This window comes from Phyllobates terribilis, unplaced genomic scaffold (assembly GCF_046119375.1).
Source record: "Phyllobates terribilis strain yellow unplaced genomic scaffold, ASM4611937v1 Scaffold_9__5_contigs__length_417890890, whole genome shotgun sequence".
Taxonomy (NCBI): Eukaryota; Metazoa; Chordata; class Amphibia; order Anura; family Dendrobatidae; genus Phyllobates; species Phyllobates terribilis.
Window position 1 is genome coordinate 301,954,135 of NW_027362769.1, and position 26,001 is coordinate 301,980,135.

The following is a 26,001-nucleotide window of genomic DNA, read 5'->3' on the forward strand; positions in this document are numbered from 1 at the left end:
GCTTAGTTGGTTAAAGTGCCTGACTTGTAAACAGGAGACCCTAAGTTCAAATCTCAGCCATGCTGTCTGTTCCAAATAAAGCTTTTAAACATCAAAATGTGGAATTTGATTGTGTACAACATCGATCTCTACAATAGTGGGATTAAGAATCTGCTCTAAGTGCTAAAAAGGAAGAAAGACGGGATGAAGCTTTAAAATAGTTACAGCAGTATTTTTTTTAACTATTCTACAAATTTCTCATTGTCCTTTTAAATAATGCTCTTCAAAAATTACTTGGTTTCTCAAGTGCCAAGACTGAGAGCGACATCTTATTCCATGATTATGCTTTGCATGGAATAATACTCAAGCTTAATGTTGTTTTGCTCAGTTAACCACTTGAAATTTTTAATTAGTGATTAAATCCTCATCGGCTTCCCTATTCTCCTCATCAGTTTGTGGTGCTGTGGCTTAGTTGGTTAAAGTGCCTGTCTTGTAAACAGGAGATCCTGAGTTCAAATCTCAGCAGTGCTGTCTGTTCCAAATAAAGCTTTTAAACATCAAAATGTGGAATTTGATTGTGTACAACATCGATCTCTGCGATAGTGTAATAGTGGGATTAAGAATCTGCTCTAAGTGCTAAAAAGGAAGAAAGACTGGATGAAGCTTTAAAAAAGTTACAGTAGTGTTTTCTTAACTATTCTACAAATTTGTCATTGTCCTTTTAAATAATGCTCTTCAAAAATTACTTGGTTTCTCAAGTGCCAAGACTGAGAGCGACATCTTATTCCATGATTATGCTTTGCATGGAATAATACTCAAGCTTAATGTTGTTTTGCTCAGTTAACCACTTGAAATTTTTAATTAGTGATTAAATCCTCACTGGCTTTCCTGTCCTCCTCATCAGTTTGTGGTGCTGTGGCTTAGTTGGTTAAAGTGCCTGTCTTGTAAACAGGAGATCCTGGGTTCAAATCTCAGCAGTGCCATCTGTTCCAAATAAAGCTTTTAAACCTCAAAATGTGCACTTCAATTGTATGCAACATCGATCTCTACGATAGTGCAATAGTGGGATTAAGAATCTGTTCTAAGTGCTAAAAAGGAAGAAAGACGGGATGAAGCTTTAAAAAAGTTACAGCAGTATTTTTTTTAACTATTCTACAAATTTCTCATTGTTCTTTTAAATAATGCTCTTTAAAAATTACTTGGTTTCTCAAGTGCCAAGACTGAGAGCGACATCTTATTCCATGATTATGCTTTGCATGGAATAATACTCAATCTTAATGTTGTTTTGCTCAGTTAACCACTTGAAATTTTTAATTAGTGATTAAATCCTCACTGGCTTTCCTGTCCTCTTCATCAGTTTGTGGTGCTGTGGCTTAGTTGGTCAAAGTGCCTGTATTGTAAACAGGAGACCCTGAATTCAAATCTCAGCCGTGCTGTCTGTTCCAAATAAAGCTTTTAAACATCAAAATGTGGAATTTGATTGTGTACAACATCGATCTCTACGATAGTGCAATAGTGGGATTAAGAATCTGCTCTAAGTGCTAAAAAGGAAGAAAGACGGGATGAAGCTTTAAAAAAGTTACAGGATTATTTTTTTTAGCTATTCTACAAATTTCTCACTGTCCTTTTAAATAATGCTCTTCAAAAATTACTTGGTTTCTCAAGTTCCAAGACTGAGATTGACATCTTATTCCATGATTATGTTTTGCATGGAATAATACTCAAGCTTAATGCTGTTTTGCTCAGTTAACCACTTGAAATTTTTAATTAGTGATTAAATCCTCACTGGCTTTCCTGTCTTCCTCATCAGTTTGTGGTGCTGTGGCTTAGTTGGTTAAAGTGCCCGTCTTGTAAGCAGGAGATCCTGAGTTCAAATCTCAGCCGTACTGTCTGTTCCAAATAAAGCTTTTATACCTCAAAATGTGGAATTTGATTGTGTACAACATCGATCTCTACGATAGTGCAATAGTGGAATTAAGATTCTGCTCTAAGTGCTAAAAAGGAAGAAAGACGGGATTAAGCTTTAAAAAAGTTACAGTAGTGTTTTCTTAACTATTCTACAAATTTGTCATTGTCCTTTTAAATAATGCACTTCAAAAATTACTTGGTTTCTCAAGTGCCAAGACTGAGAGCGACATCTTATTCCATGATTATGCTTTGCATGGAATACTACTCAAGATTAATGTTGTTTTGCTCAGTTAAGCACTTGAAATTTTTAATTAGTGATAAAATCCTCACTGGCTTTCCTGTCCTCCTCATCAGTTTGTGGTGCTGTGGCTTAGTTGGTTAAAGTGCCTGTCTTGTAAACAGGAGATCCTGAGTTCAAATCTCAGCAGTGCTGTCTGTTCCAAATAAAGCTTTTAAACATCAAAATGTGGAATTTGATTGTGTACAACATCGAACTCTATGAAAGTGCAGTAGTGGGATTAAGAATCTGCTCTAAGTGCTAAAAAGGAAGAAAGACGGGATGAAGCTTTAAAAAAGTTACAGCAGTAATTTTTTTAACTATTCTACAAATTTCTCATTGTCCTTTTAAATAATGCTCTTCAAAAATTACTTGGTTTCTCAAGTGCCAAGACTGAGAGCGACATCTTATTCCATGATTATGCTTTGCATGGAATAATACTCAAGCTTAATGTTGTTTTGCTCAGTTAACCACTTGAAATTTTTAATTAGTGATAAAATCCTCACTGGCTTTCCTGTCCTCCTCATCAGTTTGTGGTGCTGTGGCTTAGTTGGTTAAAGTGCCAGTCTTGTAAACAGGAGATCCTGAGTTCTAATCTCAGTAGTGCAGTCTGTTCCAAATAAAGCTTTTAAACATCAAAATGTGGAATTTGATTGTGTACAACATCGATCTCTACGATAGTGCAGTAGTGGGATTAAGAATCTGCTCTAAGTGCTAAAAAGGAAGAAAGACGGGATGAAGCTTTAAAAAAGTTAAGCAGTATTTTTTTTATCTATTCTACAAATTTATCACTGTCCTTTTAAATAATGCTCTTCAAAAATTACTTGGATTCTCAAGTGCCAAGACTGAGAGCGACATCTTATTCCATGATTATGCTTTGCATGGAATACTACTCAAGCTTAATGTTGTTTTGCTCAGTTAACCACTTGAAATTTTTAATTAGTGATAAAATCCTCACTGGCTTTCCTGTCTTCCTCATCAGTTTGTGGTGCTGTGACTTAGTTGGTTAAAGCACCTGTCTTGTAAACAGGAGAACCTGAGTTCAATTCTCAGTAGTGCCATCTGTTCCAAATAAAGATTTTAAACCTCAAAATATGCACTTCAATTGTGTGCAACATCGATCTCTACGATAGTGCAATAGTGGGATTAAGAATCTGCTCTAAGTGCTAAAAAGGAAGAAAGACGGGATGAAGCTTTAAAAAAGTTACAGCAGTATTTTTTTTAACTATTCTACAAATTTCTCATTGTCCTTTTAAATAATGCTCTTCAAAAATACTTGGTTTCTCAAGTGCCAAGACTGAGAGCGACATCTTATTCCATTATTATGCTTTGCATGGAATAATACTCAAGCTTAATGTTGTTTTGCTCAGTTAACCACTTGAAATTTTTAATTAGTGATTAAATCCTCACTGGCTTTCCTGTCTTCCTCATCAGTTTGTGGTGCTGTGGCTTAGTTGGTTAAGGTGCCTGTCTTGTAAACAGGAGATCCTGAGTTCAAATCTCAGTAGTGCTGTCTGTTCCAAATAAAGCTTTTAAACATCAAAATGTGGAATTTGATTGTGCACAACATCGATCTCTATGATAGTGCAACAGTGGGATTAAGATTCTGCTCTAAGTGCTAAAAAGGAAGAAAGACGGGACGAAGCTTTAAAAAAGTTACAGTAGTGTTTTCTTAACTATTCTACAAATTTGTCATTGTCCTTTTAAATAATGCTCTTCAAAAATTACTTGGTTTCTCAAGTGCCAAGACTGAGAGTGACATCTTATTCCATGATTATGCTTTGCATGGAATACTACTCAAGCTTAATGTTGTTTTGCTCAGTTAACCACTTGAAATTTTTAATTAGTGATAAAATCCTCAATGGCTTTCCTGTCCTCCTCTTCAGCTTGTGGTGCTGTGGCTTAGTTGGTTAAAGTGCCTGTCTTGTAAACAGGAGATCCTGAGTTCAAATCTCAGCAGTGCCATCAGTTCCAAATAAAGCTTGTAAACCTCAAAATGTGCACTTCAGTTGTGTGCAACATCGATCTCTACGATAGTGTAATAGTGGGGTTAAGAATCTGCTGTAAGTGCTAAAAAGGAAGAAAGACGGGATGAAGCTTTAAAAAAGTTACAGCAGTATTTTTTTTAACTATTCTACAAATTTCTCATTGTCCTTTTAAATAATGCTCTTCAAAAATTAATTGGTTTCTCAAGTGCCAAGACTGAGAGCGACATCTTATTCCATTATTATGCTTTGCATGGAATAATACTCAAGCTTAATGTTGTTTTGCTCAGTTAACCACTTGAAATTTTTAATTAGTGATTAAATCCTCACTGGCTTTCCTGTCCTCCTCATCAGTTTCTGGTGCTGTGGCTTAGTTGGTTAAAGTGCCTGACTTGTAAACAGGAGACCCTAAGTTCAAATCTCAGCCATGCTGTCTGTTCCAAATAAAGCTTTTAAACATCAAAATGTGGAATTTGATTGTGTACAACATCGATCTCTACAATAGTGGGATTAAGAATCTGCTCTAAGTGCTAAAAAGGAAGAAAGACGGGATGAAGCTTTAAAAAAGTTACAGCAGTATTTTTTTTAACTATTCTACAAATTTCTCATTGTCCTTTTAAATAATGCTCTTCAAAAATTACTTGGTTTCTCAAGTGCCAAGACTGAGAGCGACATCTTATTCCATGATTATGCTTTGCATGGAATAATACTCAAGCTTAATGTTGTTTTGCTCAGTTAACCACTTGAAATTTTTAATTAGTGATTAAATCCTCATCGGCTTCCCTATTCTCCTCATCAGTTTGTGGTGCTGTGGCTTAGTTGGTTAAAGTGCCTGTCTTGTAAACAGGAGATCCTGAGTTCAAATCTCAGCAGTGCTGTCTGTTCCAAATAAAGCTTTTAAACATCAAAATGTGGAATTTGATTGTGTACAACATCGATCTCTGCGATAGTGTAATAGTGGGATTAAGAATCTGCTCTAAGTGCTAAAAAGGAAGAAAGACTGGATGAAGCTTTAAAAAAGTTACAGTAGTGTTTTCTTAACTATTCTACAAATTTGTCATTGTCCTTTTAAATAATGCTCTTCAAAAATTACTTGGTTTCTCAAGTGCCAAGACTGAGAGCGACATCTTATTCCATGATTATGCTTTGCATGGAATAATACTCAAGCTTAATGTTGTTTTGCTCAGTTAACCACTTGAAATTTTTAATTAGTGATTAAATCCTCACTGGCTTTCCTGTCCTCCTCATCAGTTTGTGGTGCTGTGGCTTAGTTGGTTAAAGTGCCTGAGTTGTAAACAGGAGACCCTGAGTTCAAATCTCAGCCGTGCTGTCTGTTCCAAATAAAGCTTTTAAACATCAAAATATGGAATTTGATTGTGTACAACATCGATCTCTACGATAGTGCAATAGTGGGATTAAGAATCTGCTCTAAGTGCTAAAAAGGAAGAAAGACGGGACGAAGCTTTAAAAAAGTTACAGTAGTGTTTTCTTAACTATTCTACAAATTTGTCATTGTCCTTTTAAATAATGCTCTTCAAAAATTACTTGGTTTCTTAAGTGCCAAGACTGAGAGCAACATCTTATTCCATGATTATGCTTTGCATGGAATACTACTCAAGCTTAATGTTGTTTTGCTCAGTTAACAACTTGAAATTTTTAATTAGTGATAAAATCCTCACTGGCTTTCCTGTCCTCCTCTTCAGCTTGTGGTGCTGTGGCTTAGTTGGTTAAAGTGCCTGTCTTGTAAACAGGAGATCCTGGGTTCAAATCTCAGCAGTGCCATCTGTTCCAAATAAAGCTTTTAAACCTCAAAATGTGCACTTCAATTGTATGCAACATCGATCTCTACGATAGTGCAATAGTGGGATGAAGAATCTGCTCTAAGTGCTAAAAAGGAAGAAAGACGGGATGAAGCTTTAAAAAAGTTACAGCAGTATTTTTTTTAACTATTCTACAAATTTCTCATTGTCCTTTTAAATAATGCTCTTCAAAAATTACTTGGTTTCTCAAGTGCCAAGACTGAGAGCGACATCTTATTCCATGATTATGCTTTGCATGGAATAATACTCAAGCTTAATGTTGTTTTGCTCAGTTAACCACTTGAAATTTTTAATTAGTGATTAAATCCTCACTGGCTTTCCTATCCTCCTCATAAGTTTGTGGTGCTGTGGCTTAGTTGGTTAAAGTGCCTGAATTGTAAACAGGAGATCCTGAGTTCAAATCTCAGCAGTGCTGTCTGTTCCAAATAAAGCTTTTAAACATCAAAATGTGGAATTTGATTGTGTACAACATCGATCTCTACGATAGTGCAATATTGGGATTAAGAATCTGCTCTAAGTGCTAAAAAGGAAGAAAGACGGGATGAAGCTTTAAAAAAGTTACAGCAGTATTTTTTTTAACTATTCTACAAATTTCTCATTGTCCTTTTAAATAATGCTCTTCAAAAATTACTTGGTTTCTCAAGTGCCAAGACTGAGAGCGACATCTTATTCCATGATTATGCTTTGCATGGAATACTACTCAAGATTAATGTTGTTTTGCTAAGTTAACCACTTGAAATTTTTAATTAGTGATAAAATCCTCACTGGCTTTCTTGTCCTCCTCATCAGTTTGTGGTGCTGTGGCTTAGTTGGTTAAAGTGCCAGTCTTGTAAACAGGAGATCCTGAGTTCTAATCTCAGTAGTGCAGTCTGTTCCAAATAAAGCTTCTAAACATCAAAATGTGGAATTTGATTGTGTACAGCATCGATCTCTACAATAGTGCAATAGTGGGATTAAGAATCTGCTCTAAGTGCTAAAAAGGAAGAAAGACGGGATGAAGCTTTAAAAAAGTTACAGTAGTGTTTTCTTAACTATTCTACAAATTTGTCATTGTCCTTTTAAATAATGCTCTTCAAAAATTACTTGGTTTCTCAAGTGCCAAGACTGAGAGCGACATCTTATTCCATGATTATGCTTTGCATGGAATACTACTCAAGCTTAATGTTGTTTTGCTCAGTTATCCACTTGAAATTTTTAATTAGTGATAAAATCCTCACTGGCTTTCCTGTCTTCCTGATCAGTTTGTGGTGCTGTGACTTAGCTGGTTAAAGTGAAAGTCTTGTAAACAGGAGATCCTGAGTTCTAATCTCAGTAGTGCAGTCTGTTCCAAATAAAGCTTTTAAACATCAAAATGTGGAATTTGATTGTGTACAACATCGATCTCTACGATAGTGCAATAGTGGGATTAAGAATCTGTTCTAAGTGCTAAAAAGGAAGAAAGACGGGATGAAGCTTTAAAAAAGTTACAGCAGTATTTTTTTTAACTATTCTACAAATTTCTCATTGTTCTTTTAAATAATGCTCTTTAAAAATTACTTGGTTTCTCAAGTGCCAAGACTGAGAGCGACATCTTATTCCATGATTATGCTTTGCATGGAATAATACTCAATCTTAATGTTGTTTTGCTCAGTTAACCACTTGAAATTTTTAATTAGTGATTAAATCCTCACTGGCTTTCCTGTCCTCTTCATCAGTTTGTGGTGCTGTGGCTTAGTTGGTCAAAGTGCCTGTATTGTAAACAGGAGACCCTGAATTCAAATCTCAGCCGTGCTGTCTGTTCCAAATAAAGCTTTTAAACATCAAAATGTGGAATTTGATTGTGTACAACATCGATCTCTACGATAGTGCAATAGTGGGATTAAGAATCTGCTCTAAGTGCTAAAAAGGAAGAAAGACGGGATGAAGCTTTAAAAAAGTTACAGGATTATTTTTTTTAGCTATTCTACAAATTTCTCACTGTCCTTTTAAATAATGCTCTTCAAAAATTACTTGGTTTCTCAAGTTCCAAGACTGAGATTGACATCTTATTCCATGATTATGTTTTGCATGGAATAATACTCAAGCTTAATGCTGTTTTGCTCAGTTAACCACTTGAAATTTTTAATTAGTGATTAAATCCTCACTGGCTTTCCTGTCTTCCTCATCAGTTTGTGGTGCTGTGGCTTAGTTGGTTAAAGTGCCCGTCTTGTAAGCAGGAGATCCTGAGTTCAAATCTCAGCCGTACTGTCTGTTCCAAATAAAGCTTTTATACCTCAAAATGTGGAATTTGATTGTGTACAACATCGATCTCTACGATAGTGCAATAGTGGAATTAAGATTCTGCTCTAAGTGCTAAAAAGGAAGAAAGACGGGATGAAGCTTTAAAAAAGTTACAGTAGTGTTTTCTTAACTATTCTACAAATTTGTCATTGTCCTTTTAAATAATGCACTTCAAAAATTACTTGGTTTCTCAAGTGCCAAGACTGAGAGCGACATCTTATTCCATGATTATGCTTTGCATGGAATACTACTCAAGATTAATGTTGTTTTGCTCAGTTAAGCACTTGAAATTTTTAATTAGTGATAAAATCCTCACTGGCTTTCCTGTCCTCCTCATCAGTTTGTGGTGCTGTGGCTTAGTTGGTTAAAGTGCCTGTCTTGTAAACAGGAGATCCTGAGTTCAAATCTCAGCAGTGCTGTCTGTTCCAAATAAAGCTTTTAAACATCAAAATGTGGAATTTGATTGTGTACAACATCGAACTCTATGAAAGTGCAGTAGTGGGATTAAGAATCTGCTCTAAGTGCTAAAAAGGAAGAAAGACGGGATGAAGCTTTAAAAAAGTTACAGCAGTAATTTTTTTAACTATTCTACAAATTTCTCATTGTCCTTTTAAATAATGCTCTTCAAAAATTACTTGGTTTCTCAAGTGCCAAGACTGAGAGCGACATCTTATTCCATGATTATGCTTTGCATGGAATAATACTCAAGCTTAATGTTGTTTTGCTCAGTTAACCACTTGAAATTTTTAATTAGTGATAAAATCCTCACTGGCTTTCCTGTCCTCCTCATCAGTTTGTGGTGCTGTGGCTTAGTTGGTTAAAGTGCCAGTCTTGTAAACAGGAGATCCTGAGTTCTAATCTCAGTAGTGCAGTCTGTTCCAAATAAAGCTTTTAAACATCAAAATGTGGAATTTGATTGTGTACAACATCGATCTCTACGATAGTGCAGTAGTGGGATTAAGAATCTGCTCTAAGTGCTAAAAAGGAAGAAAGACGGGATGAAGCTTTAAAAAAGTTAAGCAGTATTTTTTTTATCTATTCTACAAATTTATCACTGTCCTTTTAAATAATGCTCTTCAAAAATTACTTGGATTCTCAAGTGCCAAGACTGAGAGCGACATCTTATTCCATGATTATGCTTTGCATGGAATACTACTCAAGCTTAATGTTGTTTTGCTCAGTTAACCACTTGAAATTTTTAATTAGTGATAAAATCCTCACTGGCTTTCCTGTCTTCCTCATCAGTTTGTGGTGCTGTGAGTTAGTTGGTTAAAGCACCTGTCTTGTAAACAGGAGAACCTGAGTTCAATTCTCAGTAGTGCCATCTGTTCCAAATAAAGATTTTAAACCTCAAAATATGCACTTCAATTGTGTGCAACATCGATCTCTACGATAGTGCAATAGTGGGATTAAGAATCTGCTCTAAGTGCTAAAAAGGAAGAAAGACGGGATGAAGCTTTAAAAAAGTTACAGCAGTATTTTTTTTAACTATTCTACAAATTTCTCATTGTCCTTTTAAATAATGCTCTTCAAAAAATACTTGGTTTCTCAAGTGCCAAGACTGAGAGCGACATCTTATTCCATGATTATGCTTTGCATGGAATAATACTCAAGCTTAATGTTGTTTTGCTCAGTTAACCACTTGAAATTTTTAATTAGTGATTAAATCCTCACTGGCTTTCCTGTCCTCCTCATCAGTTTGTGGTGCTGTGGCTTAGTTGGTTAAAGTGCCTGTCTTGTAAACAGGAGATCCTGAGTTCAAATTTCAGTAGTGCTGTCTGTTCCAAATAAAGCTTTTAAACATCAAAATGTAGAATTTGATTGTGTACAACATCGATCTCTACGATAGTGCAACAGTGGGATTAAGAATCTGCTCTAAGTGCTAAAAAGGAAGCAAGACGGGATGAAGCTTTAAAAAAGTTACAGTAGTGTTTTCGTAACTATTCTACAAATTTCTCACTGTCCTTTTAAATAATGCTCTTCAAAAATTACTTGGATTCTCAAGTGCCAAGACTGAGAGCGACATCTTATTCCATGATTATGCTTTGCATGGAATACTACTCAAGCTTAATGTTGTTTTGCTCAGTTAACCACTTGAAATTTTTAATTAGTGATAAAATCCTCACTGGCTTTCCTGTCTTCCTCATCAGTTTGTGGTGCTGTGACTTAGCTAGTTAAAGTGCTTGTCTTGTAAACAGGAGATCCTGAGTTCTAATCTCAGCAGTGCTGTCTGTTCCAAATAAAGCTTTTAAACATCAAAATGTGGAATTTGATTGTGTACAACATCGATCTCTACGATAGTGCAATAGTGGGATTAAGAATCTGCTCTAAGTGCTAAAAAGGAAGAAAGACGGGATGAAGCTTTAAAAAAGTTACAGCAGTATTTTTTTTAACTATTCTACAAATTTCTCATTGTCCTTTTAAATAATGCTCTTCAAAAATTACTTGGTTTCTCAATTGCCAAGACTGAGATCGACATCTTATTCCATGATTATGCTTTGCATGGAATACTACTCAAGCTTAATGTTGTTTTGCTCAGTTAACCACTTGAAACTTTTAATTAGTAATTAAATCCTCACTGGCTTTCCTGTCCTTCTCTTCAGCTTGTGGTGCTGTGGCTTAGTTGGTTAAAGCGCCTGTCTTGTAAACAGGAGTTCCTGAGTTCAAATCTCAGTAGTGCCATCTGTTCCAAATAAAGCTTTTAAACCTCAAAATATGATTTCAATTGTGTGCAACATCGATCTCTACGATAGTGCAATAGTGGGATTAAGAATCTGCTCTAAGTGCTAAAAAGGAAGAAAGACGGGATGAAGCTTTAAAAAAGTTACAGCAGTATTTTTTTTAACTATTCTACAAATTTCTCATTGTCCTTTTAAATAATGCTCTTCAAAAAATACTTGGTTTCTCAAGTGCCAAGACTGAGAGCGACATCTTATTCCATGATTATGTTTTGCATGGAATAATACTCAAGCTTAATGCTGTTTTGCTCAGTTAACCACTTGAAATTTTTAATTAGTGATTAAATCCTCACTGGCTTTCCTGTCTTCCTCATCAGTTTGTGGTGCTGTGGCTTAGTTGGTTAAAGTGCCTGTCTTGTAAACATGAGATCCTGAGTTCAAATCTCAGCAGTGCTGTCTGTTCCAAACAAAGCTTTAAAACATCAAAATGTGGAATTTGATTGTGTACAACATCGATCTCTACAATAGTGCAATAGTGGGATTAAGAATCTGCTCTAAGTGCTAAAAAGGAAGAAAGACGGGATGAACCTTTAAAAAAGTTACAGCAGTGTTTTCTTAACTATTCTACAAATTTGTCATTGTCCTTTTAAATAATGCTCTTCAAAAATTACTTGGTTTCTCAAGTGCCAAGACTGAGAGCGACATCTTATTCCATGATTATGCTTTGCATGGAATAATACTCAAGCTTAATGTTGTTTTGCTCAGTTAACCACGTGAAATTTTTAATTAGTGATAAAATCCTCACTGGCTTTCCTGTCCACTTCATTAGTTTGTGGTGCTGTGACTTAGTTGGTTAAAGCGCCTGTCTTGTAAACAGGATTTCCTGAGTTCAAATCTCAGCTGTGCTGTCTGTTCCAAATAAAGCTTTAAAATGTCAAAATGTGGACTCTAATTGTGTACAACATCAATCTCCTCGATAGTGCAATAGTAGGATTAAGAATCTGTTCTAAGTGCTAAAAAGGAAGAAAGAAGGAATAAAGCTTTAAAAAAGTTACAGCAGTGTTTTTTTTTTGCTATTCTACAAATTTTTCATTGTCCTTTTAAATAATGCTCTTCAAAAATTACTTGGTTTCTCAAGTGCCAAGACTGAGAGCGACATCTTATTCCATGATTATGCTTTGCATGGAATACTACACAAGCTTAGTGTTGTTTTGCTCAGTTAACCACTTGAAACTTTTAATTAGTAATTAAATCCTCACTGGCTTTCCTGTCCTCCTCTTCAGCTTGTGGTGCTGTGGCTTAGTTGGTTAAAGCACCTGTCTTGTAAACAGGAGATCCTGTGTTCAAATCTCAGCATTGCCAACTGTTCCAAATGAAGCTTTTAAACCTCAAAATGTGCACTTCAATTGTGTGTAACATCGATCTCTACGATAGTGCAATAGTGGAATAAAGAATCTGCTCTAAGTGCTAAAAAGGAAGAAAGACGGGATGAAGCATTAAAAAAGTTACAGCAGTTTTTTTTTTTAACTATTCTACAAATTTCTCATTGTCCTTTTAAATAATGCTCTTCAAAAATTACTTGGTTTCTCAAGTTCCAAGACTGAGATTGACATCTTATTCCATGATTATGTTTTGCATGGAATAATACTCAAGCTTAATGCTGTTTTGCTCAGTTAACCACTTGAAATTTTTAATTAGTGATTAAATCCTCACTGGCTTTCCTGTCTTCCTCATCAGTTTGTGGTGCTGTGGCTTAGTTGGTTAAAGTGCCTGTCTTGTAAACATGAGATCCTGAGTTCAAATCTCAGCAGTGCTGTCTGTTCCAAACAAAGCTTTAAAACATCAAAATGTGGAATTTGATTGTGTACAACATCGATCTCTACAATAGTGCAATAGTGGGATTAAGAATCTGCTCTAAGTGCTAAAAAGGAAGAAAGACGGGATGAACCTTTAAAAAAGTTACAGCAGTGTTTTCTTAACTATTCTACAAATTTGTCATTGTCCTTTTAAATAATGCTCTTCAAAAATTACTTGGTTTCTCAAGTGCCAAGACTGAGAGCGACATCTTATTCCATGATTATGCTTTGCATGGAATAATACTCAAGCTTAATGTTGTTTTGCTCAGTTAACCACGTGAAATTTTTAATTAGTGATAAAATCCTCACTGGCTTTCCTGTCCACTTCATTAGTTTGTGGTGCTGTGACTTAGTTGGTTAAAGCGCCTGTCTTGTAAACAGGATATCCTGAGTTCAAATCTCAGCTGTGCTGTCTGTTCCAAATAAAGCTTTAAAATATCAAAATGTGGACTCTAATTGTGTACAACATCAATCTCCTCGATAGTGCAATCGTAGGATTAAGAATCTGTTCTAAGTGCTAAAAAGGAAGAAAGAAGGAATAAAGCTTTAAAAAAGTTACAGCAGTGTTTTTTTTTTGCTATTCTACAAATTTTTCATTGTCCTTTTAAATAATGCTCTTCAAAAATTACTTGGTTTCTCAAGTGCCAAGACTGAGAGCGACATCTTATTCCATGATTATGCTTTGCATGGAATACTACACAAGCTTAATGTTGTTTTGCTCAGTTAACCACTTGAAACTTTTAATTAGTAATTAAATCCTCACTGGCTTTCCTGTCCTCCTCTTCAGCTTGTGGTGCTGTGGCTTAGTTGGTTAAAGTGCCTGTCTTGTAAACAGGAGATCCTGAGTTCAAATCTCAGCAGTGCCATCTGTTCCAAATAAAGCTTTTAAACCTCAAAATGTGCACTTCAATTGTGTGTAACATCGATCTCTACGATAGTGCAATAGTGGGATTAAGAATCTGCTGTAAGTGCTAAAAAGGAAGAAAGACGGGATGAAGCTTTAAAAAAGTTACAGCAGTGTTTTCTTAACCATTCTACAAATTTGTCATTGTCCTTTTAAATAATGCTCTTCAAAAATTACTTGGTTTCTCAAGTGCAAAGACTGAGAGCGACATCTTATTCCATGATTATGCTTTGCATGGAATACTACTCAAGCTTAATGTTGTTTTGCTCAGTTAACCACCTGAAATTTTTAATTAGTGATTAAATCCTCACTGGCTTTCCTGTCCTCCTCATCAGTTTGTGGTGCTGTGGCTTAGTTGGTTAAAGTGCCTGTCTTGTAAACAGGAGATCCTGAGTTCAAATCTCAGCAGTGCCATCTGTTCCAAATAAAGCTTTTAAACCTCAAAATGTGCACTTCAATTGTGTGTAACATCGATCTCTACGATAGTGCAATAGTGGGATAAAGAATCAGCTCTAAGTGCTAAAAAGGAAGAAAGACGGGATGAATCTTTAAAAAAGTTACAGCAGTATTTTTTTTAACTATTCTTCAAATTTCTCATTGTCCTTTTAAATAATGCTCTTCAAAAATTACTTGGTTTCTCAAGTGCCAAGACTGAGAGCGACATCTTATTCCATGATTATGCTTTGCATGGAATACTACTCAAGCTTATTGTTGTTTTGCTCAGTTAACCACCTGAAATTTTTAATTAGTGATAAAATCCTCACTGGCTTTCATGTCTTTCTCATCAGTTTGTGGTGCTGTGGCTTAGTTGGTTAAAGTGCCTGTCTTGTAAACAGGAGATCCTGAATTCCAATCTCAGCAGTGCTGTCTGTTCCAAATAAAGCTTTTAAACATCAAAATGTGGAATTTGATTGTGTACAACATCGATTTCTACGATAGTGCAACAGTGGGATTAAGAATCTGCTCTAAGTGCTAAAAAGGAAGAAAGACGGGACGAAGCTTTAAAAAAGTTACAGTAGTGTTTTCTTAACTATTCTACAAATTTGTCATTGTCCTTTTAAATAATGCTCTTCAAAAATTACTTGGTTTCTCAAGTGCCAAGACTGAGAGCGACATCTTATTCCATGATTATGCTTTGCATGGAATAATACTCAAGCTTAATGTTGTTTTGCTCAGTTAACCACTTGAAATTTTTAATTAGTGATAAAATCCTCACTGGCTTCCTGTCCACTTCATTAGTTTATGGTGCTGTGGCTTAGTTGGTTAAAGCGCCTGTCTTGTAAACAGGAGATCCTGAGTTCAAATCTCAGCTGTGCTGTCTGTTCCACATAAAGCTTTAAAATATCAAAATGTGGACTCTAATTGTGCACAACATCAATCTCTACGATAGTGCAATAGTAGGATTAAGAATCTGCTCTAAGTGCTAAAAAGAAAGAAGGGATAAAGCTTTAAAAAAGTTACAGCAGTGGTTTTTTTTTGCTATTCTACAAATTTGTCCTTGTCCTTTTAAATAATGCTCTTCAAAAATTACTTGGTTTCTCAATTGCCAAGACTGAGAGCGACATCTTATTCCATGATTATGCTTTGCATGGAATACTACTCAAGCTTAATGTTGTTTTGCTCAGTTTACCACTTGAAACTTTTAATTAGTGATAAAATCCTCACTGGCTTTCCTGTCCACTTCATTAGTTTGTGGTGCTGTGGCTTAGTTGGTTAAAGCGCCTGTCTTGTAAACAGGAGATCCTGAGTTCAAATCTCAGCTGTGCTGTCTGTTCCACATAAAGCTTTAAAATATCAAAATGTGGACTCTAATTGTGTACAACATCAATCTCTACGATAGTGCAATAGTAGGATTAAGAATCTGCTCTAAGTGCTAAAAAGGAAGAAAGAAGGGATAAAGCTTTAAAAAAGTTACAGCAGTGTTTTTTTTTTGCTATTCTACAAATTTGTCATTGTCCTTTTAAATAATGCTCTTCAAAAATTACTTGGTTTCTCAATTGCCAAGACTGAGAGCGACATCTTATTCCATGATTATGCTTTGCATGGAATACTACTCAAGCTTAATGTTGTTTTGCTCAGTTAACCACTTGAAACTTTTAATTAGTAATTAAATCCTCACTGGCTTTCCTGTCCTCCTCTTCAGCTTGTGGTGCTGTGGCTTAGTTGGTTAAAGCACCTGTCTTGTAAACAGGAGATCCTGAGTTCAAATCTCAGCAGTGCCATCTGTTCCAAATGAAGCTTTTAAACCTCAAAATGTGCACTTCAATTGTGTGTAACATCGATCTCTACGATAGTGCAATAGTGGGATAAAGAATCTGCTCTAAGTGCTAAAAAGGAAGAAAGACGGGATGAAGCATTAAAAAAGTTACAGCAGTAATTTTTTTAACTATTCTACAAATTTCTCATTGTCCTTTTAAATAATGCTCTTCAAAAATTACTTGGTTTCTCAAGATCCAAGACTGAGATTGACATCTTATTCCATGATTATGTTTTGCATGGAATAATACTCAAGCTTAATGCTGTTTAGCTCAGTTAACCACTTGAAATTTTTAATTAGTGATTAAATCCTCACTGGCTTTCCTGTCTTCCTCATCAGTTTGTGGTGCTGTGGCTTAGTTGGTTAAAGTGCCTGTCTTGTAAACATGAGATCCTGAGTACAAATCTCAGCAGTGCTGTCTGTTCCAAATAAAGCTTTTAAACATCAAAATGTGGAATTTGATTGTGTACAACATCGATCTCTACGATCGTGCAATAGTGGGATTAAGAATCTGCTCTAAGTGCTAAAAAGGAAGAAAGACGGGATGAAGCATTGAAAAAGTTACAGCAGTAATTTTTTTAACTATTCTACAAATTTGTCATTGTCCTTTTAAATAATGCTCTTCAAAAATTACTTGGTTTCTCAAGTGCCAAGACTGAGAGCGACATCTTATTCCATGATTATGCTTTGCATGGAATAATACTCAAGCTTAATGTTGTTTTGCTCAGTTAACCACTTGAAATTTTTAATTAGTGATAAAATCCTCACTGGCTTTCCTGTCCACTTCATTAGTTTGTGGTGCTGTGGCTTAGTTGGTTAAAGCGCCTGTCTTGTAAACAGGAGATCCTGAGTCCAAATCTCAGCTGTGCTGTCTGTTCCAAATAAAGCTTTCAAATATCAAAATGTGGACTCTAATTGTGTACAACATCAATCTCTACGATAGTGTAATAGTAGGATTAAGAATCTGCTCTAAGTGCTAAAAAGGAAGAAAGAAGGAATAAAGCTTTAAAAAAGTTACAGCAGTGTTTTTTTTTTGCTATTCTACAAATTTGTCATTGTCCTTTTAAATAATGCTCTTCAAAAATTACTTGGTTTCTCAATTGCCAAGTCTGAGAGCGACATCTTATTCCATGATTATGCTTTGCATGGAATACTACTCAAGCTTAATGTTGTTTTGCTCAGTTTACCACTTGAAACTTTTAATTAGTAATTAAATCCTCACTGGCTTTCCTGTCCTCCTCTTCAGCTTGTGGTGCTGTGGCTTAGTTGGTTAAAGCACCTGTCTTGTAAACAGGAGATTCTGAGTTCAAATCTCAGCAGTGCCATCTGTTCCAAATGAAGCTTTTAAACCTCAAAATGTGCAATTCAATTGTGTGTAACATCGATCTCTACGATAGTGCAATAGTGGGATAAAGAATCTGCTCTAAGTGCTAAAAAGGAAGAAAGATGGGATGAAGCATTAAAAAAGTTACAGCAGAAATTTTTTTAACTATTCTACAAATTTCTCATTGTCATTTTAAATAATGCTCTTCAAAAATTACTTGGTTTCTCAAGTTCCAAGACTGAGATTGACATCTTATTCCATGATTATGTTTTGCATGGAATAATACTCAAGTTTAATGCTGTTTAGCTCAGTTAACCACTTGAAATTTTTAATTAGTGATTAAATCCTCACTGGCTTTCCTGTCTTCCTCATCAGTTTGTGGTGCTGTGGCTTAGTTGGTTAAAGTGCATGTCTTGTAAACATGAGATCCTGAGTACAAATCTCAGCAGTGCTGTCTGTTCCAAATAAAGCTTTTAAACATCAAAATGTGGAATTTGATTGTGTACATCATCGATCTCTACGATAGTGCAATAGTGGGATTAAGAATCTGCTCTAAGTGCTAAAAAGGAAGAAAGACGGGATGAACCTTTAAAAAAGTTACAGCAGTGTTTTCTTAACTATTCTACAAATTTGTCATTGTCCTTTTAAATAATGATCTTCAAAAATTACTTGGTTTCTCAAGTGCCAATACTGAGATCGACATCTTATTCCATGATTATGCTTTGCATGGAATACTACTCAAGCTTAATGTTGTTTTGCTGAGTTAATCACTTGAAATTTTTAATTAGTGATTAAATCCTCACTGGCTTTCCTGTCCTCCTCATCAGTTTGTGGTGCTGTGGCTTAGTTGGTTAAAGTGCCTGTCTTGTAAACTGGAGATCCTGAGTTCAAATCTCAGCTGTGCTGTCTGTTCCAAATAAAGCTTTCAAATATCAAAATGTGGACTCTGATTGTGTACAACATCGATCTCTACGATAGTGTAATAGTAGGATTAAGAATCTGCTCTAAGTGCTAAAAAGGAAGAAAGAAGGGATAAAGCTTTAAAAAAGTTACAGCAGTGTTTTTTTTTTGCTATTCTACAAATTTGTCATTGTCCTTTTAAATAATGCTCTTCAAAAATTACTTGGTTTCTCAATTGCCAAGACTGAGAGCGACATCTTATTCCATGATTATGCTTTGCATGGAATACTACTCAAGCTTAATGTTGTTTTGCTCAGTTAACCACCTGAAATTTTTAATTAGTGATAAAATCCTCACTGGCTTTCCTGTCCTCCTCATTAGTTTGTGGTGCTGTGGCTTAGTTGGTTAAAGTGCCTGTTTTGTAAACAGGAGATCCTGAGTTCAAATCTCAGCAGTGCTGTCTGTTCCAAATAAAGCTTTAAAATATCAAAATGTGGACTCTAATTGTGTACAACATCAATCTCTACGATAGTGCAATAGTAGGATTAAGAATCTGCTCTAAGTGCTAAAAATGAAGAAAGAAGGGATAAAGCTTTAAAAAAGTTACAGCAGTGTTTTTTTTTGCTATTCTACAAATTTGTCATTGTCCTTTTAAATAATGCTCTTCAAATATTACTTGGTTTCTCAATTGCCAAGACTGAGAGCGACATCTTATTCCAGGATTATGCTTTGCATGGAATACTACTCAAGCTTAATGTTGTTTTGCTCAGTTAACCACTTGAAACTTTTAATTAGTAATTAAATCCTCACTGGCTTTCCTGTCCTCTTCTTCAGCTTGTGGTGCTGTGGCTTAGTTGGTTAAAGCACCTGCCTTGTAAACAGGATATCCTGAGTTCAAATCTCAGCAGTGCCATCTGTTCCAAATGAAGCTTTTAAACCTCAAAATGTGCACTTCAATGGTGTGTAACATCGATCTCTACGATAGTGCAATAGTGGGATAAAGAATCTGCTCTAAGTGCTAAAAAGGAAGAAAGACAGGATGAAGCTTTAAAAAAGTTACAGCAGTATTTTTTTTAACTATTCTACAAATTTCTCATTGTCCTTTTAAATAATGCTCTTCAAAAATTACTTGGTTTCTCAAGTGCCAAGACTGAGAGCGACATCTTATTCCATGATTATGCTTTGCATGGAATAATACTCAAGCTTCATGTTGTTTTGCTCAGTTAACCACTTGAAATTTTTAATTAGTGATAAAATCCTCACTGGCTTTCCTGTCCTCTTCATTATTTTGTGGTGCTGTGGCTTAGTTGGTTAAAGCGCCTGTCTTGTAAACAGGAGATCCTCAGTCCAAATCTCAGCTGTGCTGTCTGTTCCACATAAAGCTTTAAAATATCAAAATGTGGACTCTAATTGTGTACAACATCAATCTCTACGATAGTGCAATAGTGGGATAAAGAATCTGCTCTAAGTGCTAAAAAGGAAGAAAGACGGGATGAAGCTTTAAAAAAGTTACAGCAGTAATTTTTTTAACTATTCTACAAATTTCTCATTGTCCTTTTAAATAATGCTCTTCAAAAATTACTTGGTTTCTCAAGTTCCAAGACTGAGATTGACATCTTATTCCATGATTATGTTTTGCATGGAATAATACTCAAGCTTAATGCTGTTTAGCTCAGTTAACCACTTGAAATTTTTAATTAGTGATTAAATCCTCACTGGCTTTCCTGTCTCCCTCATCAGTTTGTGGTGCTGTGGCTTAGTTGGTTAAAGTGCCTGTCTTGTAAACATGAGATCCTGAGTACAAATCTCAGCAGTGCTGTCTGTTCCAAATAAAGCTTTTAAACATCAAAATGTGGAATTTGATTGTGTACAACATCGATCTCTACGATCGTGCAATAGTGGGATTAAGAATCTGCTCTAAGTGCTAAAAAGGAAGAAAGACGTGATGAAGCATTGAAAAAGTTACAGCAGTAATTTTTTTAACTATTCTACAAATTTGTCATTGTCCTTTTAAATAATGCTCTTCAAAAATTACTTGGTTTCTCAAGTGCCAAGACTGAGATCGACATCTTATTCCATGATTATGCTTTGCATGGAATACTACTCAAGCTTAATGTTGTTTTGCTGAGTTAACCACTTGAAATTTTTAATTAGTGATTAAATCCTCACTGGCTTTCCTGTCCTCTTCATCAGTTTGTGGTGCTGTGGCTTAGTTGGTTAAAGTGCCTGTCTTGTAAACAGGAGATCCTGAGTACAAATCTCAGTAGTGCTGTCTGTTCCAAATAAAGCTTTTAAACATCAAAATGTGGAATTTGATTGTGTACAACATCGATCTCTACGATAGTGCAACAGTGGGATTAAGAATCTGCTCTAAGTGCTAAAAAGGAAGAAAGACGGGACGAAGCTGTAAAAAAGTTACAGTAGTGTTTTCTTAACTATTCTACAAATTTGTCATTGTCCTTTTAAATAATGCTCTTCAAATATTACTTGGTTTCTCAATTGCCAAGACTGAGAGCGACATCTTATTCCAGGATTATGCTTTGCATGGAATACTACTCAAGCTTAATGTTGTTTTGCTCAGTTAACCACTTGAAACTTTTAATTAGTAATTAAATCCTCACTGGCTTTCCTGTCCTCTTCTTCAGCTTGTGGTGCTGTGGCTTAGTTGGTTAAAGCACCTGCCTTGTAAACAGGATATCCTGAGTTCAAATCTCAGCAGTGCCATCTGTTCCAAATGAAGCTTTTAAACCTCAAAATGTGCACTTCAATGGTGTGTAACATCGATCTCTACGATAGTGCAATAGTGGGATAAAGAATCTGCTCTAAGTGCTAAAAAGGAAGAAAGACGGGATGAAGCTTTAAAAAAGTTACAGCAGTATTTTTTTTAACTATTCTACAAATTTCTCATTGTCCTTTTAAATAATGCTCTTCAAAAATTACTTGGTTTCTCAAGTGCCAAGACTGAGAGCGACATCTTATTCCATGATTATGCTTTGCATGGAATAATACTCAAGCTTCATGTTGTTTTGCTCAGTTAACCACTTGAAATTTTTAATTAGTGATAAAATCCTCACTGGCTTTCCTGTCCTCTTCATTAGTTTGTGGTGCTGTGGCTTAGTTGGTTAAAGCGCCTGTCTTGTAAACAGGAGATCCTGAGTCCAAATCTCAGCTGTGCTGTCTGTTCCACATAAAGCTTTAAAATATCAAAATGTGGACTCTAATTGTGTACAACATCAATCTCTACGATAGTGCAATAGTGGGATAAAGAATCTGCTCTAAGTGCTAAAAAGGAAGAAAGACGGGATGAAGCATTAAAAAAGTTACAGCAGTAATTTTTTTAACTATTCTACAAATTTCTCATTGTCCTTTTAAATAATGCTCTTCAAAAATTACTTGGTTTCTCAAGTTCCAAGACTGAGATTGACATCTTATTCCATGATTATGTTTTGCATGGAATAATACTCAAGCTTAATGCTGTTTAGCTCAGTTAACCACTTGAAATTTTTAATTAGTGATTAAATCCTCACTGGCTTTCCTGTCTTCCCCATCAGTTTGTGGTGCTGTGGCTTAGTTGGTTAAAGTGCCTGTCTTGTAAACATGAGATCCTGAGTACAAATCTCAGCAGTGCTGTCTGTTCCAAATAAAGCTTTTAAACATCAAAATGTGGAATTTGATTGTGTACAACATCGATCTCTACGATCGTGCAATAGTGGGATTAAGAATCTGCTCTAAGTGCTAAAAAGGAAGAAAGACGTGATGAAGCATTGAAAAAGTTACAGCAGTAATTTTTTTAACTATTCTACAAATTTGTCATTGTCCTTTTAAATAATGCTCTTCAAAAATTACTTGGTTTCTCAAGTGCCAAGACTGAGATCGACATCTTATTCCATGATTATGCTTTGCATGGAATACTACTCAAGCTTAATGTTGTTTTGCTGAGTTAACCACTTGAAATTTTTAATTAGTGATTAAATCCTCACTGGCTTTCCTGTCCTCCTCATCAGTTTGTGGTGCTGTGGCTTAGTTGGTTAAAGTGCCTGTCTTGTAAACAGGAGATCCTGAGTTCAAATCTCAGTAGTGCTGTCTGTTCCAAATAAAGCTTTTAAACATCAAAATGTGGAATTTGATTGTGTACAACATCGATCTCTACGATAGTGCAACAGTGGGATTAAGAATCTGCTCTAAGTGCTAAAAAGGAAGAAAGACGGGACGAAGCTGTAAAAAAGTTACAGTAGTGTTTTCTTAACTATTCTACAAATTTGTCATTGTCCTTTTAAATAATGCTCTTCAAAAATTACTTGGTTTCTCAAGTGCCAAGACTGAGAGCGACATCTTATTCCATGATTATGCTTTGCATGGAATAATACTCAAGCTTAATGTTGTTTTGCTCAGTTAACCACTTGAAATTTTTAATTAGTGATAAAATCCTCACTGGCTTTCCTGTCCACTTCATTAGTTTGTGGTGCTGTGGCTTAGTTGGTTAAAGCGCCTGTCTTGTAAACAGGAGATCCTGAGTCCAAATCTCAGCTGTGCTGTCTGTTCCAAATAAAGCTTTCAAATATCAAAATGTGGACTCTAATTGTGTACAACATCAATCTCTACGATAGTGTAATAGTAGGATTAAGAATCTGCTCTAAGTGCTAAAAAGGAAGAAAGAAGGAATAAAGCTTTAAAAAAGTTACAGCAGTGTTTTTTTTTTTGCTATTCTACAAATTTGTCATTGTCCTTTTAAATAATGCTCTTCAAAAATTACTTGGTTTCTCAATTGCCAAGACTGAGAGCGACATCTTATTCCATGATTATGCTTTGCATGGAATACTACTCAAGCTTAATGTTGTTTTGCTCAGTTTACCACTTGAAACTTTTAATTAGTAATTAAATCCTCACTGGCTTTCCTGTCCTCCTCTTCAGCTTGTGGTGATGTGGCTTAGTTGGTTAAAGCACCTGTCTTGTAAACAGGAGATCCTGAGTTCAAATCTCAGCAGTGCCATCTGTTCCAAATGAAGCTTTTAAACCTCAAAATGTGCACTTCAATTGTGTGTAACATCGATCTCTACGATAGTGCAATAGTGGGATAAAGAATCTGCTCTAAGTGCTAAAAAGGAAGAAAGACGGGATGAAGCATTAAAAAAGTTACAGCAGAAATTTTTTTAACTATTCTACAAATTTCTCATTGTCCTTTTAAATAATGCTCTTCAAAAATTACTTGGTTTCTCAAGTTCCAAGACTGAGATTGACATCTTATTCCATGATTATGTTTTGCATGGAATAATACTCAAGTTTAATGCTGTTTAGCTCAGTTAACCACTTGAAATTTTTAATTAGTGATTAAATCCTCACTGGCTTTCCTGTCTTCCTCATCAGTTTGTGGTGCTGTGGCTTAGTTGTTTAAAGTGCCTGTCTTGTAAACATGAGATCCTGAGTACAAATCTCAGCAGTGCTGTCTGTTCCAAATAAAGCTTTTAAACATCAAAATGTGGAATTTGATTGTGTACAACATCGATCTCTACGATAGTGCAATAGTGGGATTAAGAATCTGCTCTAAGTGCTAAAAAGGAAGAAAGACGGGATGAAGCTTTAAAAAAGTTACAGTAGTGTTTTCTTAACTATTCTACAAATTTGTCATTGTCCTTTTAAATAATGCTCTTCAAAAATTACTTGGTTTCTCAAGTGCCAAGACTGAGAGCGACATCTTATTCCATGATTATGCTTTGCATGGAATAATACTCAAGCTTAATGTTGTTTTGCTCAGTTAACCACTTGAAATTTTTAATTAGTGATAAAATCCTCACTGGCTTTCCTGTCCACTTCATTAGTTTGTGGTGCTGTGACTTAGTTGGTTAAAGCACCTGTCTTGTAAACAGAAGATCCTGAGTTCAAATCTCAGCTGTGCTGTCTGTTCCAAATAAAGCTTTCAAACCTCAAAATGTTCACTTCAATTGTGTGCAACATCGATCTCTACGATAGTGCAATAGTGGGATTAAGAATCTGCTCTAAGAGCTAAAAAGGAAGAAAGACGGGATGAAGCTTTAAAAAAGTTACAGCAGTGTTTTTTTTTTGCTATTCTACAAATTTGTCATTGTCCTTTTAAATAATGCTCTTCAAAAATTACTTGGTTTCTCAATTGCCAAGACTGAGAGCGACATCTTATTCCATGATTATGCTTTGCATGGAATACTACTCAAGCTTAATGTTGTTTTGCTCAGTTAACCACCTGAAATTTTTAATTAGTGATAAAATCCTCACTGGCTTTCGTGTTTTCTCATCAGTTTGTGGTGCTGTGGCTTAGTTGGTTAAAGTGCCTGTCTTGTAAACAAGAGATCCTGAGTTCAAATCTCAGTAGTGCTGTCTGTTCCAAATAAAATTTTTAAACATCAAAATGTGGAATTTGATTGTGTACAACATCGATCTCTACGATAGTGCAACAGTGGGATTAAGAATCTGCTCTAAGTGCTAAAAAGGAAGAAATACGGGACGAAGCTTTAAAAAAGTTACAGTAGTGTTTTCTTAACTATTCTACAAATTTGTCATTGTCCTTTTAAATAATGCTCTTCAAAAATTACTTGGTTTCTCAAGTGCCAAGACTGAGAGCGACATCTTATTCCATGATTATGCTTTGCATGGAATAATACTCAAGCTTAATGTTGTTTTGCTCAGTTAACCACTTGAAATTTTTAATTAGTGATAAAATCCTCACTGGCTTTCCTGTCCACTTCATTAGTTTGTGGTGCTGTGGCTTAGTTGGTTAAAGCGCCTGTCTTGTAAACAGGAGATCCTGAGTTCAAATCTCAGCTGTGCTGTCTGTTCCACATAAAGCTTTAAAATATCAAAATGTGGACTCTAATTGTGTACAACATCAATCTCTACGATAGTGCAATAGTAGGATTAAGAATCTGCTCTAAGTGCTAAAAAGGAAGAAAGAAGGGATAAAGCTTTAAAAAAGTTACAGCAGTGTTTTTTCTTTGCTATTCTACAAATTTGTCATTGTCCTTTTAAATAATGCTCTTCAAAAATTACTTGGTTTCTCAATTGCCAAGACTGAAAGCGACATCTTATTCCATGATTATGCTTTGCATGGAATACTACTCAAGCTTAATGTTGTTTTGCTCAGTTAACCACTTGAAACTTTTAATTAGTAATTAAATCCTCACTGGCTTTCCTGTCCTAATCTTCAGCTTGTGGTGCTGTGGCTTAGTTGGTTAAAGCACCTGTCTTGTAAACAGGAGATCCTGAGTTCAAATCTCAGCAGTGCCATCTGTTCCAAATGAAGCTTTTAAACCTCAAAATGTGCACTTCAATTGTGTGTAACATCGATCTCTACGATAGTGCAATAGTGGGATTAAGAATCTGCTCTAAGTGCTAAAAAGGAAGAAAGATTGGATGAAGCATTAAAAAAGTTACAGCAGTAATTTTTTTAACTATTCTACAAATTTCTCATTGTCCTTTTAAATAATGCTCTTCAAAAATTACTTGGTTTCTCAAGTTCCAAGACTGAGATTGACATCTTATTCCATGATTGTGTTTTGCATGGAATAATACTCAAGCTTAATGCTGTTTAGCTCAGTTAACCACTTGAAATTTTTAATTAGTGATTAAATCCTCACTGGCTTTCCTGTCTTCCTCATCAGTTTGTGGTGCTGTGGCTTAGTTGGTTAAAGTGCCTGTCTTGTAAACATGAGATCCTGAGTACAAATCTCAGCAGTGCTGTCTGTTCCAAATAAAGCTTTTAAACATCAAAATGTGGAATTTGATTGTGTATAACATCGATCTCTACAATAATGTAATAGTGGGATTAAGAATCTGCTCTAAGTGCTAAAAAGGAAGAAAGACGGGATGAACCTTTAAAAAAGTTAC

The 26,001-nt window shown here is 35.4% G+C and overlaps 24 non-coding genes across 24 annotated transcripts; all 24 read left to right on the forward strand.

The window, feature by feature from the left end:
* The first annotated feature begins 436 nt into the window (after positions 1-436).
* Positions 437-510, forward strand: TRNAT-UGU (transfer RNA threonine (anticodon UGU)). The gene has a single exon. It is a non-coding gene; the product is annotated as a tRNA-Thr (tRNA).
* Positions 511-888: 378 nt separating this feature from the next.
* TRNAT-UGU (transfer RNA threonine (anticodon UGU)) lies at positions 889-962 on the forward strand. Its single transcript has one exon. It is a non-coding gene; the product is annotated as a tRNA-Thr (tRNA).
* Positions 963-2,246: 1,284 nt separating this feature from the next.
* TRNAT-UGU (transfer RNA threonine (anticodon UGU)) lies at positions 2,247-2,320 on the forward strand. Its single transcript has one exon. It is a non-coding gene; the product is annotated as a tRNA-Thr (tRNA).
* Positions 2,321-3,151: 831 nt separating this feature from the next.
* TRNAT-UGU (transfer RNA threonine (anticodon UGU)) lies at positions 3,152-3,225 on the forward strand. Its single transcript has one exon. It is a non-coding gene; the product is annotated as a tRNA-Thr (tRNA).
* An 830-nt stretch (positions 3,226-4,055) lies between these two features.
* TRNAT-UGU (transfer RNA threonine (anticodon UGU)) lies at positions 4,056-4,129 on the forward strand. Its single transcript has one exon. It is a non-coding gene; the product is annotated as a tRNA-Thr (tRNA).
* Positions 4,130-4,953: 824 nt separating this feature from the next.
* On the forward strand, positions 4,954-5,027 carry TRNAT-UGU (transfer RNA threonine (anticodon UGU)). Its single transcript has one exon. It is a non-coding gene; the product is annotated as a tRNA-Thr (tRNA).
* Positions 5,028-5,857: 830 nt separating this feature from the next.
* Positions 5,858-5,931, forward strand: TRNAT-UGU (transfer RNA threonine (anticodon UGU)). Its single transcript has one exon. It is a non-coding gene; the product is annotated as a tRNA-Thr (tRNA).
* A 2,642-nt stretch (positions 5,932-8,573) lies between these two features.
* Positions 8,574-8,647, forward strand: TRNAT-UGU (transfer RNA threonine (anticodon UGU)). The gene has a single exon. It is a non-coding gene; the product is annotated as a tRNA-Thr (tRNA).
* A 2,189-nt stretch (positions 8,648-10,836) lies between these two features.
* TRNAT-UGU (transfer RNA threonine (anticodon UGU)) lies at positions 10,837-10,910 on the forward strand. The gene has a single exon. It is a non-coding gene; the product is annotated as a tRNA-Thr (tRNA).
* Positions 10,911-11,288: 378 nt separating this feature from the next.
* Positions 11,289-11,362, forward strand: TRNAT-UGU (transfer RNA threonine (anticodon UGU)). Its single transcript has one exon. It is a non-coding gene; the product is annotated as a tRNA-Thr (tRNA).
* A 1,286-nt stretch (positions 11,363-12,648) lies between these two features.
* Positions 12,649-12,722, forward strand: TRNAT-UGU (transfer RNA threonine (anticodon UGU)). The gene has a single exon. It is a non-coding gene; the product is annotated as a tRNA-Thr (tRNA).
* An 832-nt stretch (positions 12,723-13,554) lies between these two features.
* TRNAT-UGU (transfer RNA threonine (anticodon UGU)) lies at positions 13,555-13,628 on the forward strand. Its single transcript has one exon. It is a non-coding gene; the product is annotated as a tRNA-Thr (tRNA).
* Positions 13,629-14,006: 378 nt separating this feature from the next.
* Positions 14,007-14,080, forward strand: TRNAT-UGU (transfer RNA threonine (anticodon UGU)). The gene has a single exon. It is a non-coding gene; the product is annotated as a tRNA-Thr (tRNA).
* An 830-nt stretch (positions 14,081-14,910) lies between these two features.
* On the forward strand, positions 14,911-14,984 carry TRNAT-UGU (transfer RNA threonine (anticodon UGU)). Its single transcript has one exon. It is a non-coding gene; the product is annotated as a tRNA-Thr (tRNA).
* Positions 14,985-15,360: 376 nt separating this feature from the next.
* Positions 15,361-15,434, forward strand: TRNAT-UGU (transfer RNA threonine (anticodon UGU)). The gene has a single exon. It is a non-coding gene; the product is annotated as a tRNA-Thr (tRNA).
* Positions 15,435-15,814: 380 nt separating this feature from the next.
* On the forward strand, positions 15,815-15,888 carry TRNAT-UGU (transfer RNA threonine (anticodon UGU)). The gene has a single exon. It is a non-coding gene; the product is annotated as a tRNA-Thr (tRNA).
* Positions 15,889-17,174: 1,286 nt separating this feature from the next.
* TRNAT-UGU (transfer RNA threonine (anticodon UGU)) lies at positions 17,175-17,248 on the forward strand. The gene has a single exon. It is a non-coding gene; the product is annotated as a tRNA-Thr (tRNA).
* Positions 17,249-18,533: 1,285 nt separating this feature from the next.
* Positions 18,534-18,607, forward strand: TRNAT-UGU (transfer RNA threonine (anticodon UGU)). Its single transcript has one exon. It is a non-coding gene; the product is annotated as a tRNA-Thr (tRNA).
* Positions 18,608-18,986: 379 nt separating this feature from the next.
* Positions 18,987-19,060, forward strand: TRNAT-UGU (transfer RNA threonine (anticodon UGU)). The gene has a single exon. It is a non-coding gene; the product is annotated as a tRNA-Thr (tRNA).
* Positions 19,061-20,797: 1,737 nt separating this feature from the next.
* Positions 20,798-20,871, forward strand: TRNAT-UGU (transfer RNA threonine (anticodon UGU)). The gene has a single exon. It is a non-coding gene; the product is annotated as a tRNA-Thr (tRNA).
* A 1,285-nt stretch (positions 20,872-22,156) lies between these two features.
* Positions 22,157-22,230, forward strand: TRNAT-UGU (transfer RNA threonine (anticodon UGU)). The gene has a single exon. It is a non-coding gene; the product is annotated as a tRNA-Thr (tRNA).
* Positions 22,231-23,063: 833 nt separating this feature from the next.
* Positions 23,064-23,137, forward strand: TRNAT-UGU (transfer RNA threonine (anticodon UGU)). Its single transcript has one exon. It is a non-coding gene; the product is annotated as a tRNA-Thr (tRNA).
* Positions 23,138-24,873: 1,736 nt separating this feature from the next.
* On the forward strand, positions 24,874-24,947 carry TRNAT-UGU (transfer RNA threonine (anticodon UGU)). The gene has a single exon. It is a non-coding gene; the product is annotated as a tRNA-Thr (tRNA).
* A 380-nt stretch (positions 24,948-25,327) lies between these two features.
* On the forward strand, positions 25,328-25,401 carry TRNAT-UGU (transfer RNA threonine (anticodon UGU)). Its single transcript has one exon. It is a non-coding gene; the product is annotated as a tRNA-Thr (tRNA).
* Positions 25,402-26,001: the final 600 nt, after the last annotated feature.